This window comes from Pyxicephalus adspersus, chromosome Z (assembly GCF_032062135.1).
Source record: "Pyxicephalus adspersus chromosome Z, UCB_Pads_2.0, whole genome shotgun sequence".
Lineage (NCBI taxonomy): Eukaryota > Metazoa > Chordata > Amphibia > Anura > Pyxicephalidae > Pyxicephalus > Pyxicephalus adspersus.
The window spans coordinates 46,478,173-46,494,719 of record NC_092871.1 but is presented as its reverse complement, the minus strand read 5'-3'; the positions used below and the strand labels follow the sequence as shown (position 1 = coordinate 46,494,719).

Here is a 16,547-nt window from a genome sequence, read left to right as displayed (position 1 = left end):
AAATCCACTTAATTTCAATCCCAATTGAAGGTAAATAGATTTTTTGGTGTTTTAAACACTTTTCAGTTTAGCTGCTCTTAAAATTTTGTCATGAGGTATAATGCAGATTGCACACTGGCAGTGGCCCCCCTCCCCCAGTCACCTGTCATGCCTGGCACAGATTACACTGCAAGCAGATAGCAAACCATGAGGACAAGTTCCCATTCAATCATGAGACTGGAGTTTTTAATTTTCGGTTCAGACATACTAATAATAAATAATAGCAAATACCAAGGGAATAAAGTTAAATTCAGATCAGTTCATTCAGGTTTGATCTTTAGAGTAAGCATCCCAAACAGCTATCAAAATAGGATTATAAGATGGCATTTGGGGTTACTTTTTACTTGTAAATTCTCCAATGATACTGACTAATGCAATACAGACTGGTAGTTACAGATATCTGCATGGTGCTGATAGGAGTTCTCCTTTAATATTAAGACGGCACAGAACAAGTTGGAAGAAGCACTTGGCCCTTCTGCTTGCTCTCTTACGTCATGTCTGGTCATGCAGCAACCTCCCGTCACCCTTCGTTTCCCCCCCTCTTTGCGTGTGTGCAGGGATGTGTTTCCTCAAGGTCCCAATCTATTGTAGCTGTCAGACAGCGAAGAGGGCAAAAACAGCGCTAGCAACATCCTCATCCCAATTGTGGTCCGTTCCCATGGTAATGCCATACAGCAGACTGCACAAGCAGCGACCCAGCATCTTGCAAACAATCCATACCATCCTGCGAGGGAGCAGGGATTCGCTTTATTCAATTTCTATGTCCCACTAATGACTTCTGAACCTCCTACAAAAGGAATTATTTTTCTGTAATATATATGAAATAACTAAAGCAGGGATACACCCAGGTAATTCTTACCAGTAAGACAACATACCATTAGTGTATGTGTAAATAGTCCTTTTCTCTTTTATTTTAATAAACTGTAGCAGTGCTGGTCCTCAATCCAAATGCACTGAAAATGCATGCAGCATGATTCCTCAAGCTCTGCCATTTAAGAATCACATAACGTTATTCATATCAGAGAATATAAATAAGTGACCAGAAGCAACAGTATTACTTAGAAGCACTGTGAAAAGTCTACTGAATCTGGTTGCAATTGACTACATACATTTCAGAAAAGAGACTTTCTGCCTTGAGCACCACTGCAAAAAACTGAACTGAACAGAACATTGGTGCTAAGTAAATACTTAGCAACTCTGACTCCCCCGAAGTTTGGGCAAAAGTGGCTGAATGCAATTTGTGCAACACAAACAAATGGGATTTTTGTGGACCTTCTGAACAATTAATATTGAGGACATTTCCAGAGGGGTCCTGGCACCTTCTTTGATAATAAGGGGAGCCCTGGTAGGGAAGGGCCGCACAGCAAATAAGGATGGATGTACATCGGCCATGTAGTTGCAGACCATGTCAAGGCTATCGTGGTGTGAGCCTTGTGTTCCCACAATCAGAAGGTAGGGCTACCAGTACAACAATTCCCACTGCCTTCCACACCTGTCCTAAAATCTGTCTCACATCCTGAGAAAACAGAGTGTCAATGTGTGTCATGCAACAGATCCTCTTCACAACCAGCTGCTAAATACCTAACAAGAGAGCAACAAAGCATAACAAGTGCTCTTCTTTGCTACCACACAAGGGGCTTTAATTGACAGAACACTGTGGAACTCTAACTCCAAAACTATATGCTCAGCCCTGCTAGGATTTTTCACAGACCAGCCTCTAGCTGTGATTCTGCAACAAAATTAGGTCAGCTTCTTGGACCCTGGGACTTGTAGTTCCACAGACTTCAGAAAACACACACTTCAACACAAAATAATTCACATGGCTGCTACAAAACCATTTGCAAGGAGATGTGCTAAGCTGATACAGCCTCTCAAATTACACCAAATCAGTTTCCTGCATACTGAATTCTGATTGTTATTTAAAAACCTTAAAGAGCTAAATAGTCTCACCATGTGACTCATACTGAACACTTTATGTAAAAAAAAAAAAAAAAGAGATTTATAGTTTGAGTAATTAATACCAGGGACATTTCCAAGGACAGATCTCCAAAAGACTATCCTGGGAATTAGCAAACAACTGGCAAGACTAAAGCCAACATCTAACAATGGTTTCCAGGGATTTCAGTCACTGCAGAATTTACTTTAACAGTTTTTTTTACACAGACTGCACTATAATTCAAGTGATCATAAAATGTGTTTATTATATTTCCATTACCCTTTCTTGAAGAGGTCAAGACAATATAATCAGAGTCACTATAAAGTTGACCAGACCTAGGACAGGAGGACTGAGCAGGCTGAGACTGTCACTGAATTTTGAAACACAAACATTAACAGCTTGCAGTGGCAGAGCTGACTTGCACCCAGGCTGTCTGATGATTATGGAGCTGTGAAATCCTGCTGGGACAAAGATGGAGAGAGAACAGGACTTACCCAGGATCCTCCAGGGGTGCAGGCAGTAAGCCAAAGAGGTCAGCTCTGTGAGCAAAGCAAAGGAGGGCTTCCCTTCAGCTGGAGGAGCTATAAGGGGTTAAAGTGAACAGCTGAAGGCTGTAACAAAGACTTGAGGTCTTTTTGTAGCAGTGACATACAAGGAAGAAAGTTCCAGCCCAGCCCCAGCCTGGTCCCTCCCCCCTCCAACATCTGCACAGAACAACTCCCCGCCTGCTAACCCCTTCACTGCCACGGCTTAGCTTCCCACATGGCTGGCAACATAAGAATAAACATGGGCAGGAAAGTAAAAAAAAAAAAAAGGAAATGCATTGCTGAGATGACATTGTTGCTGACTGTCCTTGAGACAGGTGCTGAAAATCTGTCTTTGGTTTTCATAATAATTATGTGAATGTGACTTGGTATCCGCCTCTTGCAGTCCATGTACAGTGGAGCTTAGTCTGGAAGAGAGAGACAGCACAATAAACCTTGTGCTACAGTGCAGGAAGAAGGCATACAAGAAGATAGCAGAGTGAAAGATAAGCCCATCAGACTTCTTACACTGTCCAATCAAAGGCTGGGGTATGTGGTCAGTGAAAGCACACCCAGATAAACAATCCACTTCCCTCTTATAGCAATCTTTTATATGGCATCTCCTGGAAACAACCACCTGCTCTGACATGCTAATGTAAAACAGCAGGGAGTGGTCCCTAAAAACCAGCAGCTACAGAGAGCACTTACTGCTATGTACTATACCAGGCATTGGCAGAACAACTATATTGCTACAGTAAAAAACAGGAAACACTCCTATTGGCAGCTGGTTGTTGCACCCCTAATGATTTACATTTTGCTCCCAACTGAGCAAAATCAGGCAATGCTGATCAATGATGAAATTTGAAAAAGATGAAACGATATTTTTCTCAAACTTGAAGTCTGATCTAATGAAAAAAATCACACAGTGCATGACCAACTTTAGTATAACTTCATCACAGGAGAAAATGATTAGGCCTGTTGCCCTGCTAGACAGACTCTGAGGTGACCTTATATCATAACTCAAGTGATAAATCAGAACCCTTCCTGGGGAAGAGGAAATAAAACACGTACACAGATTTCTAATCCCGTTTTCCTGTGTTTCTTGTATGCATTGTCCAGGAGGGAGGATGTCACATTTTGTGTTCAGATACATCAAACCCAGAAATGTTAAGAAGCTCATTGTGTGCCAACTAAAGTTCAGTGTGGAAAAATGTCAACTGGCAATGCTGACTGGTTTCCTTAGGTGTGAGCTCAGGCCTATCAACTTTATCCTGAACACCTAAGCATGTCTGTATCCCTATTGATGGCAAACCTGTCACAGCTACTAGCTGATGTACAGATTGATTACTAAATGGAAGTATTTGTTTTCTTTCAACTGTAAATGCTTGTCAATCCGAACTGACTTTGTCAACAATTACGGTGTGACCACAATGTGCAAGACGTTGGGATTTTGAAGCACTGCCTGTACTGAACATGAAGGCTTTGTTGTTTGGTTTATATATTGCACCACATCTCCCTATATTGTACCACAGTGTGGAGCCATCATCAGTTCTGAGAGTAGGCAGACTTGGAACTAGGTACCAGACACTATGTACATTTTCCCAGGTTCAGATACAGGGACTTTTAAAGTAAGATGATGAGCACACCTTAACTACTAGAACTAGAAGGATTTACCTAGAAAGAGAGAATGAAAAGAATGCTGGGATGGAAAACAACAACACATAGCAGGTAGACAGACCATGCCCATTGAATGAAATCATCTCCCTACATTTTCCACATGAATATTGTGAGCATTTAATTACCTCTTGTCTGTTGATACAACAATCCGCTTTATTATTTACTGAAATTGGTGTGTTGTGTCAATGTACTACACCTATGATCTGAGATCGAAACTGGATATCACACAGAATTAACTGTGAAGCTGCCACAAAACTTGGACGTCACATTTTAGCATCTATGAGCTTAGTATTTAGGAACAAAAACTTCTTATCTCTGATAGACAATAATTTCATTGTACAAAGTGCTATAGAAAATCCTAAATTGGTCAAAATGTTTGCTACAGCCACCAAATAAAGCATTCGTCACAGGTACCAAATACAAAATATTCTAACATTACTAATGATAGCTGCACACTGTCATTCTCCATCATGCTAAAACAAGTGCCCATGTCCAAATACAAATATCCATCTAACAACTTTTTAATTACTTACACCCTGGGTTGTAAAATATACTGGGATACAGGTAGCATACGAACATTGATCAGTGGTGCAATAAACTGATTTAATCAGTCGATGTCCATGTGTGCCAACTTTGTTTATGGAGCAGGGACAGGCCCATTGGATTTGCCAACACCCATTGACCTTGCATGTTGGAGCTCATGTGCTCCTTAAGCAGCATAACATTTGTTCGATAAGAACAAATTTTTGTGCCATTCTGATAGAAAGAACAATTATAGACAGAAGAAGAAAATTCTAGGTGACTCCCTGCTGGCTAATTGTGTCAGTACCTCAGCATACACCATCACCTCTCTGATCAATCAGTGTTTGATATCCTCTCCTAGATATTTTGCCTGTAATGGGAAACAGATGTTGGAGAAGGAAGAGACACTCCAATTAACAATAATATGCACGGTTATAACAGAAAGACTAAAAACTCCCAAAAGAGATACAGACATAGAAGACTGTTTCATGATGTTAATTATGATTGTTTCAGACTCTAAGCATGAGACTCTATTTACATAGAGCTCCCCATTCAACAAGATGTGAGGTCAATTATTAAAAGTTCAGAACATACATTTTTATTTTTATTTTTTTAGTAAAGAACAGATCAGCAGTCCCCCATATTATAATGCTGATAATGTCAGCACATGTTGTTGTTTCTGTGCACATGATGATAATTCATTTACCTTATAACCAGCCTCACTAGCTGTAGGAAACACTAGTCTAGCTCAGTATAGCCATAAATGGTCCTAAAAAAGGAAGTAATGATTTTAAATTTGAGCACTTTTCAGGTGTCCCCCTAATGTGGAGGAAAAGGAGAATAGAATTTCTCAATATTATTTATATGTTTTCCATGCATGGTAATCTAGCATTGCACTATGCTTAATAAACATCAGCATACTACTGAATGTAAGAGCAATTGTCTGCTCATGAACTGATAATATTCCACAACTACCCCACAATTTATCTCTGCTTCTATTTTATTTAGATAGGAATTAGTAAGCCTTATTGTATAAAAAATTATTAGCTGTAGAAACATGTAGATACCTGCATTGACATCACACAGGGAGTGACAAAAAGATAGGCTGCTCAAAAGTTTCTCCAGTTTCAAAAAAAAAATTAGGAGGGACACAAACTTTTTTTGTAGAAAGAAACAAGCTTTTCTCAAGACAGTTGCCTATAAAAACTATTAATGTGCTAAAGTGACTGCATACAAAGCTAAGACATAAAACTTAAAAAAACAAAAGCTAAGAAAGCATAAATGATTTAAAAATCCAAAGGTGTGAAAGTGTGACGGAAGAGCTTTGTACATGTGTAGGTATATACCACAAGGACAAGTTTTCCATTGGCCTCATAAGAAGAGGCTGACTGGGAGTCCTTTTTTGATTCTCTTAAGGCTATCATTACTTCAATGATTTATACAGGAAACTGCTTTATAACAACCAGGGGTAGATGGGCTACTGCACCCAGAAAACCTGGATGGGGCAGTTTATCATCTTCTGTGCTACCACCTACAATGATCACCTGAGTCACAACAGGACATCCCACTACTCCTGGAACCTGAAGTGTTCATTGAAACATAAAAGAGCTGTTCTATAAATCACTTTGAAGAACACACCTCTGCTGAGAACTTCCCAGATAAAAGAAACCACACAGTATGCCTGCTATTGATAGTCATAAGAAATAGAAATTGATCAAATCAGTATTCTATGTAAGCATGTGCAACCACCCTCTCATACTATATTGTTGGTGTAGGCAGGACTGGAACCCAGGAACACACTGAAAGCATTTTCACATGTTCCAACTGAGACCCAGTCCTAAGATGAGGATTCTAGTAGACAAAATTATTTAAGGGGTAGAGTTGTCAACTACAAGAGATTATTGCCAGGAATAAAAACTGGAGCCATGGAGAACTCCAACGATGCCTGATGCCCAAAAGGTAAAAATCATTCTGTCCGATTGGTGTGTGTCTTTCATGAACCTAAAAATTGGAGAAAGAACAAGGCAATTGTGGGCCTATCATTTCCCTGTCTATCATGCTTTTCCTATTTCTTTAATACTTACAATAAATTACCTGAAAAGATCTCTTACTTTTTTCAAGACTTTTCTGATCTAATAAATTGTTGTCAGCAAAATCATTCTGAAAGTGTCATAATCCATGGGTTTGAATAACAGCCAGGTAACATTTTCAGAATAAGGTTAGTAGTCACAGCCCCTCTCATGAGAGAACCATGTTTAAGAACAGAACTAAATTGATTATGAACAGACACTCAAATCTGACCACTGATACGCAGTTATTTGGAGTTGGGGAAATTTGGACCCAGATGTTAAAAAGGTCATAATTGTTGGAGGGGGCAGAATAAACATTTATTATTTACATTCCTTGTGTAAAGTTTCCCACAGATGCCTTAACGCCAGTAGGCTTGTGTGAAAATGAAAGGGGTGAATTATCCTTAATTTATGGTTAATGTTTTCAATTACAGAGAATTAAGGGAAGTAATAAGGGAATGACAGTCAAAATGGTTCAGGTATGATTGCATGGAGACAGTGCCATGTTTCCAGTAACAGGACATAATGATATAAAAAACCTTGCTTAGGCGCTTTATGATCTACGGAACTATCCTAGAGTTTTACCTTTTCTGGAAAAGTCACCCTGAGCTACATTTTTATAATGCTTCTAAAGGACCACTATAGTTATATAGGAGCTCTGTTTGTTATATGAAATAAATGTATTATAGGATCCACCACCCTCTCAATGCCCTCTTATCCTGTTCATTCCCAATAGTAAAGAAACATTTTCAGGTTTTCCGTAGCAATCCTCTGGTGGGAGAATGCAGAAATCATGTAGAAATGTATAGACTGGCATGAATCTGATATGCCTATGTACCATAAAAAGAGGAGAGTATATATAAGGAGACAGTTAATACCAGAGCCGCTCCCCTCTTCCCTCCACATGGTCCTGGGGGGAGGTTGAAAAGTATATGAATTTCCTATACCCCACTCCCTGCAATCTGAACATTCCATTGGTTGTCTGCTAACCTCATATGTATCAAGATGGAATTTACACAAAACATTTCATGTGAGCTTCACCGTCTGCTTGCCTATAATAGGCGCAACAATATATTAACATCATCCTTATTTATTCAGATGAGGCTGTGCTGGTCCCAGAGGAAATCTCGGAGCCCATTCGCCAAATAGGAACCAAACACACTGCCATGACCTAAAGGGGGGTTTCCCTCTTCTCAGTGCAACCTAGAATTTTATTTGTTGCAGTGTTCCAATCTGGTTACCCAATTTATATATAAAAAATAAACAAAGAATTGATTCAAAAGGAACTCCAGACTGCTCCTTCTCCTTGATCTTTCCTCTGCTTTTGACACTGTTGATCACCCACTTCTAATACAAATCATGCACTCCATTGGTATCTGTGACACTGCTCTCTCTTGGTTTGCTTCTTATCTGTCTGACCGCTCCTTTCAAGTTTCTTTCAATGGTAACTCCTCCTCACCCACTCTCCTCCCTGTTGGTGTTCCCCAAGGGTCAGTCCTTGGACCGGTCCTCTTTTCTCTGTACACCTCCTCTCTCGGTAGTCTCATATCCTCCTTTGGCATACAGTACCATCTGTATGCTGATGACACCCAAATTTATCTGTCCACCCCTGACCTGTCTCCCTCAGTCCTGGATAAGGTCTCATGCTGCCTATCAGCCATCTCATCATGGATGTCCTGAAACTCAACCTGGATAAAACAGAACTCATCATCATCCCCCCCTCAAATTCCAAATCCCCCCGACATATGTCTACCTGTTAACAACACTGTTATTCGGCCCTCCCCTCAGGCACGTTGTCTTGGTGTCACCTTTGACTCTGCCCTCTCATTTACCCCCCATATTCAGAACATTTCCAGGTCCTGTCACTTTCACCTACGCAACATCTCCAAAATCCGCCCCTACCTGTCCCGAGACCACCAAACTCCTTGTACACGCTCTAATCATCTCTCGTCTGGACTACTGTAACCTCCTCCTCTCTGGTATTCCACTAACCCGACTCTCTCCTCTACAATCTATTATGAATGCTGCAGCCAGACTCATCCATCCTTCCCTCCGCTCCTCTTCCACTGCACCTCTTTGTAGTTCTCTCCACTGGCTTCCTTTTCACCTTAGAATCAAATTTAAGCTCCTGTGCTTTGCCTTCAAATCCCTACACAGGTATTGTCCCACTTACATCTCTGACATGGTTAAAAAATACTCCCCCTGCCGCTCTCTCCGCTCCTCCAATGACCTACTAATGACTTCCTCACTCATAACCTCATCACACGCACGGATACAAGACTTCTCTAGAGCTGCTCCAACTCTCTGGAATGGTCTTCCTCGTCCTATTCGGCTTGCTCCTACTTTCTGCTCATTTAAAAGAGCACTCAAAACCCATTTTTTCAAACTTGCCTACCCGGCTTCTTCTGTCATTTGAAACCATCACTACTTCCCACACTACATATCTCCCATCCTTTTGTGTGTGAAATTCCCCCACCTACTAGATTGTAAGCTCTTCGGGGCAGGGTCCTCTCCTCCTGTATCACTGCCTGTATTAGTCTGTCATTTGCAATCCCTATTTAATGTACAGCGCTGCGTAATATGTTGGCGCTATATAAATCCTGTTTATTAATAATAATAATAATAATAATAATAGTAATAATAATAATAACACATAAAACACCATTGAATAGAAATTGCAACTGCGCAGCTGACGAACTGTTCTTTAAGTGCTTGTTCACAAGAGGCAGCTGCAAGTGGTTTAGCTGTTCTGTAATCACCTGTCCCAACCCTAGGTAACCCTAATGGCAAGCGCCTACTCAACCAGAGCTTATTCAAAGCACTAGCTTACAGAGCAATTAAACTATCTGCCAGTCTCTCTACGGAAACAAGCATATAAAGAGCAGTCTATGAGCAGCACAGTGTATTTCAGAGGCAGAAAAAAGCAGAGGAGAGTATTTCAGGAAAGAGAAGATTGGATCCTCTAAAAGCAAAAACTAAACTGTGAATTTCTCTTTAGTGAAGTCAGATGAGTGACCGGTTATTTCTACAATCTACTTTATACAAACAGCCAGAATGTGAGGTTTATTGTGTATAGTCCACAGCCCGGGTGGGGAGTATATGTACATGTTACTGCCTGTGAGTATATAAATAGTGAGATGAAAGGCATGGTGATATTCTCACTCCAATATCAGACAGCTTCCACCTGCACATTCCTGCCTCCTGCATGCCTATACACGTGTATGTTAATTTACAGACCTCCAAGTACCAGGATGACATCATAAAAAACTGTCATCTCTGGGATCACTGTCTGGCTACACTAACCTTTCATGGATTTACAAATTCCAGTGTATAGAATTGGGTGGGTGCATTACTTACATTTTTTAAGCTAACAACATTTTCCATAAGTACAGGAAATACCTGTTGCTTTTGTCAGAAATGCAGTGTCATTTTCAGGTGTTGCAAGTGCTTGTAAGTGGACACAGGGACTCCCCAATATGTTGAAATATCTTCATTTTGTTGTCATTTTTACAGTTGGCAGTTAGGCAGGGAAATTGGCAATTTCCAAGCATCCAGCATTTTAGTTGTCACCTCTATCAGTGACTGGCCTGAAACGCTAATCACTAATAAAGTGATTAAAAGTCAGGGTGGTGGAACAGATGGCTGAAATGTGCTTAAATCCATTATATTCTCTGGGACTGCCACATCTGATTATTGGTTAAAGAAAAATCAATATTTCACCAGACTGTCTGAGCTTGGGGCATCTGCCTTCGTTGTGGTCCTGCAAAGGGAATTACAGGAACCAGTGGCTCCTTCATTCAATGGCCGTAGTGCCGTGTTATTCTATGCAACTGATTTGTGATGTGACAGACAAAGAGTGCTAAAAACTGAAAGGAGTTAACACAACAGATATGTTCTCTGTTACTAACAGAAAATATAAGCAAAAAAACAGACAAAACAAGTTTATGTCAGGCACAATATAGATGTCTGAAAAAAGGATCAGAGAAACTCTTGAGGTTTGGGATTCTGCAACTTTTATTGCACAAGACCACAAAAAAAACTGCACCAATTTGGATTATCTGTATTGTTGGATGAGTTAGCGTTAGTCTGTTTTGCAAAAAAGATATGTAGACTAAAATTTAAATGCTGTTGTTCTGGCTTTTTGAGTTCACAGTACTATTATAGGCTGTCATCTCTCCCACAAGCACAACAACTATAAAGACAGATTTTTGTCTGCTACCTGGTGTGCCTGGGCATTCAGTGCCTATGAAATACTATTTCTCCACACAAAGAATTTATTGGAGAACACCAATAAAGAGGATAAAAGATATTAATGAATACAAATCAGGGAGTTGGAGATGCTGATAATAAAAATAATGGTTTAAAGAAGAACTATGCTTTGTACCACACTTTATGCAAAACGGCCCTAACCACATTATCAGGAACAGCAAACTTTTCTGCAGGTAAAAGTTTTGATGATGTCCTATGTAATAAACTGCCAGTACATAACCAAAGATTGGGATTGTTCTCCGTCCTGCTTAGCTTGTCACAGTTTAGCAAAATAAGTAAAAAATAAAATAAAAAAAAAGCCTACATGTTTCGATGGGAGTTTTACCTACTCAGCTTTTGCATGTGTTATCTGATGCAGAACAAGAGTGCAGGTACACAATTATCAAAATTAGAGGATAAAAGGCTTTGTATTTTGTGTTGTTATTGGAAAATACCTTTTATTTGTACATATGTAGATGAAAAATATGTTTTTCCTCCACTTTAAGATAATATGGCCCTTAACCCCTTGGTGACCACCTGTATTCGATATCTGCACCGCCTGCTACATATTCATATCTGCTTCACATAAGTAGAGGAAAGTGGCAACCTAAAGGGTTTTCTCATCTTGGAACTCAATCATATTCCTGGCATTTTACCAGATACTGAATGAATCTGATATACATAACTAAAACTGTACACTGCTGCTGTTTATATAGAACAGGAATAAGAAAATAATTATGATGGTTTTCTTCCAAACAAATCTTCCACAAATGTTTTAGAGTTGCTAATGGGGCGTCAGGTGGTGACTGAAAGGCTCTTTTTTATTCCGCAATTAAGTAAAGGAACGTATTTCCGCTGCTTTATAACATATTAAGTAGCAAAAATGATTCCAATGCATTCTTCACACTTAACTTAAGAGATTACTCTGAGGAAAACGTAGCCAGGAATGTAGCCTTAGCCCATAAAAAAAAAATAGCAGAAAGGTTAAAGAAATTAAAGGGGTTCTCTCTGTTAAATGTGTTATTTTTTTGTACCAAGGTGGAAGGAAATCCTGGCCAGAAAAGAAGAGGAAGCAGAAAAAGGGTAGAAGATTCTTTTAAGGGAACTGTGGTTGATGTTCACAAGTTCAGACCAGTCTGTTTGAACAAGTGGGCTGCATGCAATAACAACACTAAGCAAAAAAAAAATGTTTGTGCTATACTCAAACTTTGCCAAACAGATAAAGGTTATTCTGCTATTATTTTGCCTTTTCTGTTACCTCACTCCCGCTCCCCATCAAATACCTGATTTTAGATCTATTACCATCAAAACAAACTTTGCTCAAATATGGCTGAGAGGAGCGCCTGGGACAGTGCTGTATAGGGCTTCAAAACAGAAAGATGTAGTAATGCCCACATGAGACATGGAGCCTTCATAAAATTATAATCAATGAAAGAGAGGAGAACCAGGGACACTTCAGCTCTAGATGATGCTGTATGTCCTCTAACCAAGAAATTAGATGTGCTCCAATGAACACTATAAAAAGCTTTAATATGAGTTACATTGCTTCCAACAACCTTGAGACAGTAGCTTAGAATGCTCCCCAATAAAGCTATTTTCCACCTATTTGAACATATGAGGGATGCTGCACAGCATAGAATCATAGACTGACTTTAATTCCTTTCCTCTCTGATTTTTGGACTGTAGCCTCTTAGCACATGATCCATCGTATGCTCCAGTATATGTGGGTAGGGTTGTAGAATGATCAGACAGTAAGCTTGAAAGTGCTGGCTGCATTTGTCCAGCTGTACATTAGAGTCTTCAGAAATATTAAATGTGTCCCTTCCCTTAGTTTTAATGCAAGTTTTTCATATATGGCTGCAGTGACACCTTAGGCCTTAGCTTCCATCAACATGAAAAGCTTTCAAAAGTCAGAAACCAGCTGTGTGATTTTAGGCTTACCGGCTCCCATGTTTCAAAGATCAGTCAAGCCTTTGGCTACTGCCTGCTACTAAATCAGAAAGTCGATTAGATATAAAAGCAGGAGTGTGAAGGGAGAGACTCTTCAGGGGAATTACAGAGTTACAAAGTTTACAAACTTCAGATCCTCAGGAGCGTTCAAAACTCACCGACCTTTCATAAGTTTACCTTCAGTAAGTAGAATCGCTGAATTGCTGCAATTATCACATCTCCTGCAGATCGTCACCCTGATTATACTTAAAAGCTGCAGAAATAAACCTCAGAGCCCTACCTCCTCCATGATAAACCTTTCAGAACATATTTGTTATGCAAAATTTGAGGTAAATCTGGTCAACCCAATACACTGAAGTGTTAAAGTATAACAGAAAGCAAAACTTTTTTGTCTAGATTTTGATTGTGTTGTGTTGAGGGGTTAGATCAACTGTCGGGTTTTTACTGCAGTCTGTGTCATGGCTAGATAACACTCTCTAAAGCTCTAAAGCTGCGTACACACTTCCAATTTTTATCGTTGAAAATGAACGACAAACGAACGACGAACGACCAATTGTCAAAAAATCGTTCGTAAAAAAAGTAACCAACGACGCCGACGAACGAGGATAGTCGTTGGAAATGAACGACCGGACCAGCGGATCAGATTGGACGACGATCGTTGACCATCTATCGTGTGTACGGTCGTTCAGTGATCGTCCATGGTCTGAGCATGCGCGGTGAACGAACGTTCGCTCACTTCCTGTGGTGCACGTCACTTCCTGTATCGTTCAAACGATCGCATCTATCGTGTGTACAATATCTTTGAACGATCGTGTCGTTATCTGTAGGTACAGGATCGGTGCCATACGATCGTTCGCAGATATCGTGCAGGATCGTTCGTCGTTCGTTTACCAACGATAAAAATTGGAAGTGTGTACGCAGCTTAAGTGTACTACAAGTACTGTTACTTTAAGCAATTGTTAACAATTGTATCAGGTAACACTTTCATAAGTTTTTGTGGTATGGATACTCTGCCAAGCAGTGTTTTGTGGAGTGGGTTAAGACAACCAGGGAGGGGATAAAGGTGAACAGGAGGCTACAGCAGGGCCTACAAATATCCTATACCAGTCAGTTGTTTAGTGATCCAACACAACAAATTGCTATACAACATCAAGGGACACCGACTCTAATGCCTGATTTTTATGTGAGACAATCATGGACAATTTGCCAGCAATAAACATTTAGCAGCTGTAGAAACCTTCATTGTCCTGATCACCAATGTTATCAGAAATGAAGGTGAGGATATATTCCCACCATCACAGAAGTGACATTTGTTCCTGTGACAAATGTCCAAGAGGGGATTTTTCCCACATTAAGATGGTATCCTCTAACCTCCTATTAATCTCTGCAGGGAAGAACATCTCCAGATGTTTGACCTTGACTAAAACTAAATGATGTCATCACTAATCTGCTCCAGATAGGGCGAAGCTTTTCTTTAAGCTGTGTACACACGTGCAATAATTATTGTTGGAAACGAACAACTAACGGCTGTTTGTTAACAATTGTTAACAAAAAAAAGTGCACAACGATGCCTATGAATGAGGATTGTCGCTGGAAACGAACAACCGACCCGGCCATTCTGATTGGGCGACGATTGTTCACACTCTATTGTGTGTACAGTTGTTCAGTGATCGTGGATTGTTCTGTGATACACTTTCTCCTTTACATGTCACTTCCTGCATCATTCAAACAATTGTATCTAGCGTGTGTACATTATTGGTGGATTTTATTTGAACGATCATATCGTTACAGCATGTACAGAATTGTGCACAATAGAAGCGTACAAAATAATTGTGCATAATCGTTGATCTGTCGTTAGTCGTTTGTTTTCTAAAAAAAATTATTGCACGTGTGCACCTAGCTTTAGTCTCCTCTTCTTCCTTGATCAGACTGTTACAAGAGTAGAGACTGAACAATCCATGTCAGACATTTGAACACAGCCACAAATTGTAAAGACACAAAGATCTATATGATTGTGCCATTTCTAAACCAACATCCCAGTCTAGGATGTAGATGCTGACCCTGGATGATTTCTGAACAAAAATTCTTCTGTCCTTTACGGAGAATTGCTTTCTCCATTATAAACTCCATTATAGGTTAAAGAAATCGAACTTGCAGATGCCTGCATTGTCCTTGTAACAGAATTAAAATCAGAGACATTTCTCGTGCACACTTGCTATAATACACAAAACCATGAGTTTGTTGCTGCCTATTATGTGCAGTATAAATTGCAGTCAGTGAAAGAGTTAGAAGCTAAATTAAAAAATAAAAAAAAGCTTTTGCTTCAGCGCAGAGATATCACTGATGTACGTTTTTCTGCTTTAAACTGCCACATGTGTAATAAGCAGAATTTGTCAACTCATTTCTCCTGAGTCCAGATCATCCTGACCCATCCCATCCTGTTCCTGGACAATGAAAGGAGAAGCAGCACCATGATGAGTTTATCTCTGTAATTCTAGTTTCTTCTCAGTATGCCCTCTATCAGCACATGATATGAATGGCAACTTGTGTTGCATTTTAGTCACTATAAAAATACTGTTTATAACAATAATAGTATTTAACTCCCGCCCAGCTGTACAGTTTAGCTTTGAATAGCTAAATATATGCAAAGATAGCCTTGCAATTTCCCCTGTTTGCACTCTCTAATTGTTACATTGGTAGAAAGTCATAAAGTGGTTGGCTCTGTCTTCCCCCAGATCAAGCAATAGCGTGAATCAGTGCTTGCTTTTGTGGTTACACCAGTGACTGTGAAAAAGCTGAAGTGAAGTGCACACTCGCATTGCATTTTACTCCTTCAAATGACAGAAGGAGAGACTCATCTTAGATTGCACCTAATCCTTTGCAACTCCCTAGAAACTTGTCAGGTGTCCTAAAATGACATCTTCCTGACGCTACGCATTACAGAGATTTATTATAAAGATGCCAAATATGCCAAGGTCTGTCAGACTGTAGCCAGGCCATAGCATGAAAATGAATATAAAAGTTTTGTTAGTCATTAGGCCTTTAAATATTCAAGAGGGGGCTTTCTATTTGCCCATTTTACAAATTCAACAGTGGTTCTTACCAAAGCTTCACTTTAAACAGACCCTGTCACTCTTTTGCCCCTGCAAAAGAGAATATATTTACTCCTAAAGTATGGTACATGCAGGGTATCCCACTGTGCGCTGTGGTTGGCTCAGGGCAAATTGCACAGCAAAAGGACTGGCATCAGACATATCAGGAAGTATATTATGTGCTAAATAGTTTTTTTGACAGCCATAGATTTTCAAGGTAAGCATCTGAGTCAGCAACTCCTGCAGAGGTTATTATGAATTCACATCTTTTAGTTATACCAAGTAGAACTGCTTTAAATTTTTTATTCATCCAGCTATGCAGACACAAGGGAATCCCTTAGTAGTTGTATGAAAAAGAAGGGGCACTTAGGTTCCCTTTAGATCCAAAATGTACCGTATTTTTTGCCATATAAGACGCACTTTTTCTTCCCCAAAACTGGGGGGGAAAAGTTAGTGCGTCCTATACGACAAATGTGTTAAAAAAAATAAT

General features: G+C 39.8%; 1 protein-coding gene across 6 annotated transcripts in view; it reads right to left on the bottom strand.

Moving 5' to 3' along the window:
- Window positions 1–16,547, bottom strand: part of RXRA (retinoid X receptor alpha) — a 150,813-nt gene that overhangs the window by 53,527 nt on the left and 80,739 nt on the right. The window contains exon 1 of one of the 6 annotated variants that reach the window (XM_072430217.1): window positions 2,470–2,618. The exons of the other annotated variants lie outside the window; for them this stretch is intronic. The gene's annotated coding sequence lies outside the window, so the exon portion shown is untranslated. Of the gene's footprint in view, window positions 1–2,469; window positions 2,619–16,547 lie in introns of those variants that run through there. 6 annotated transcript variants of the gene reach the window in all.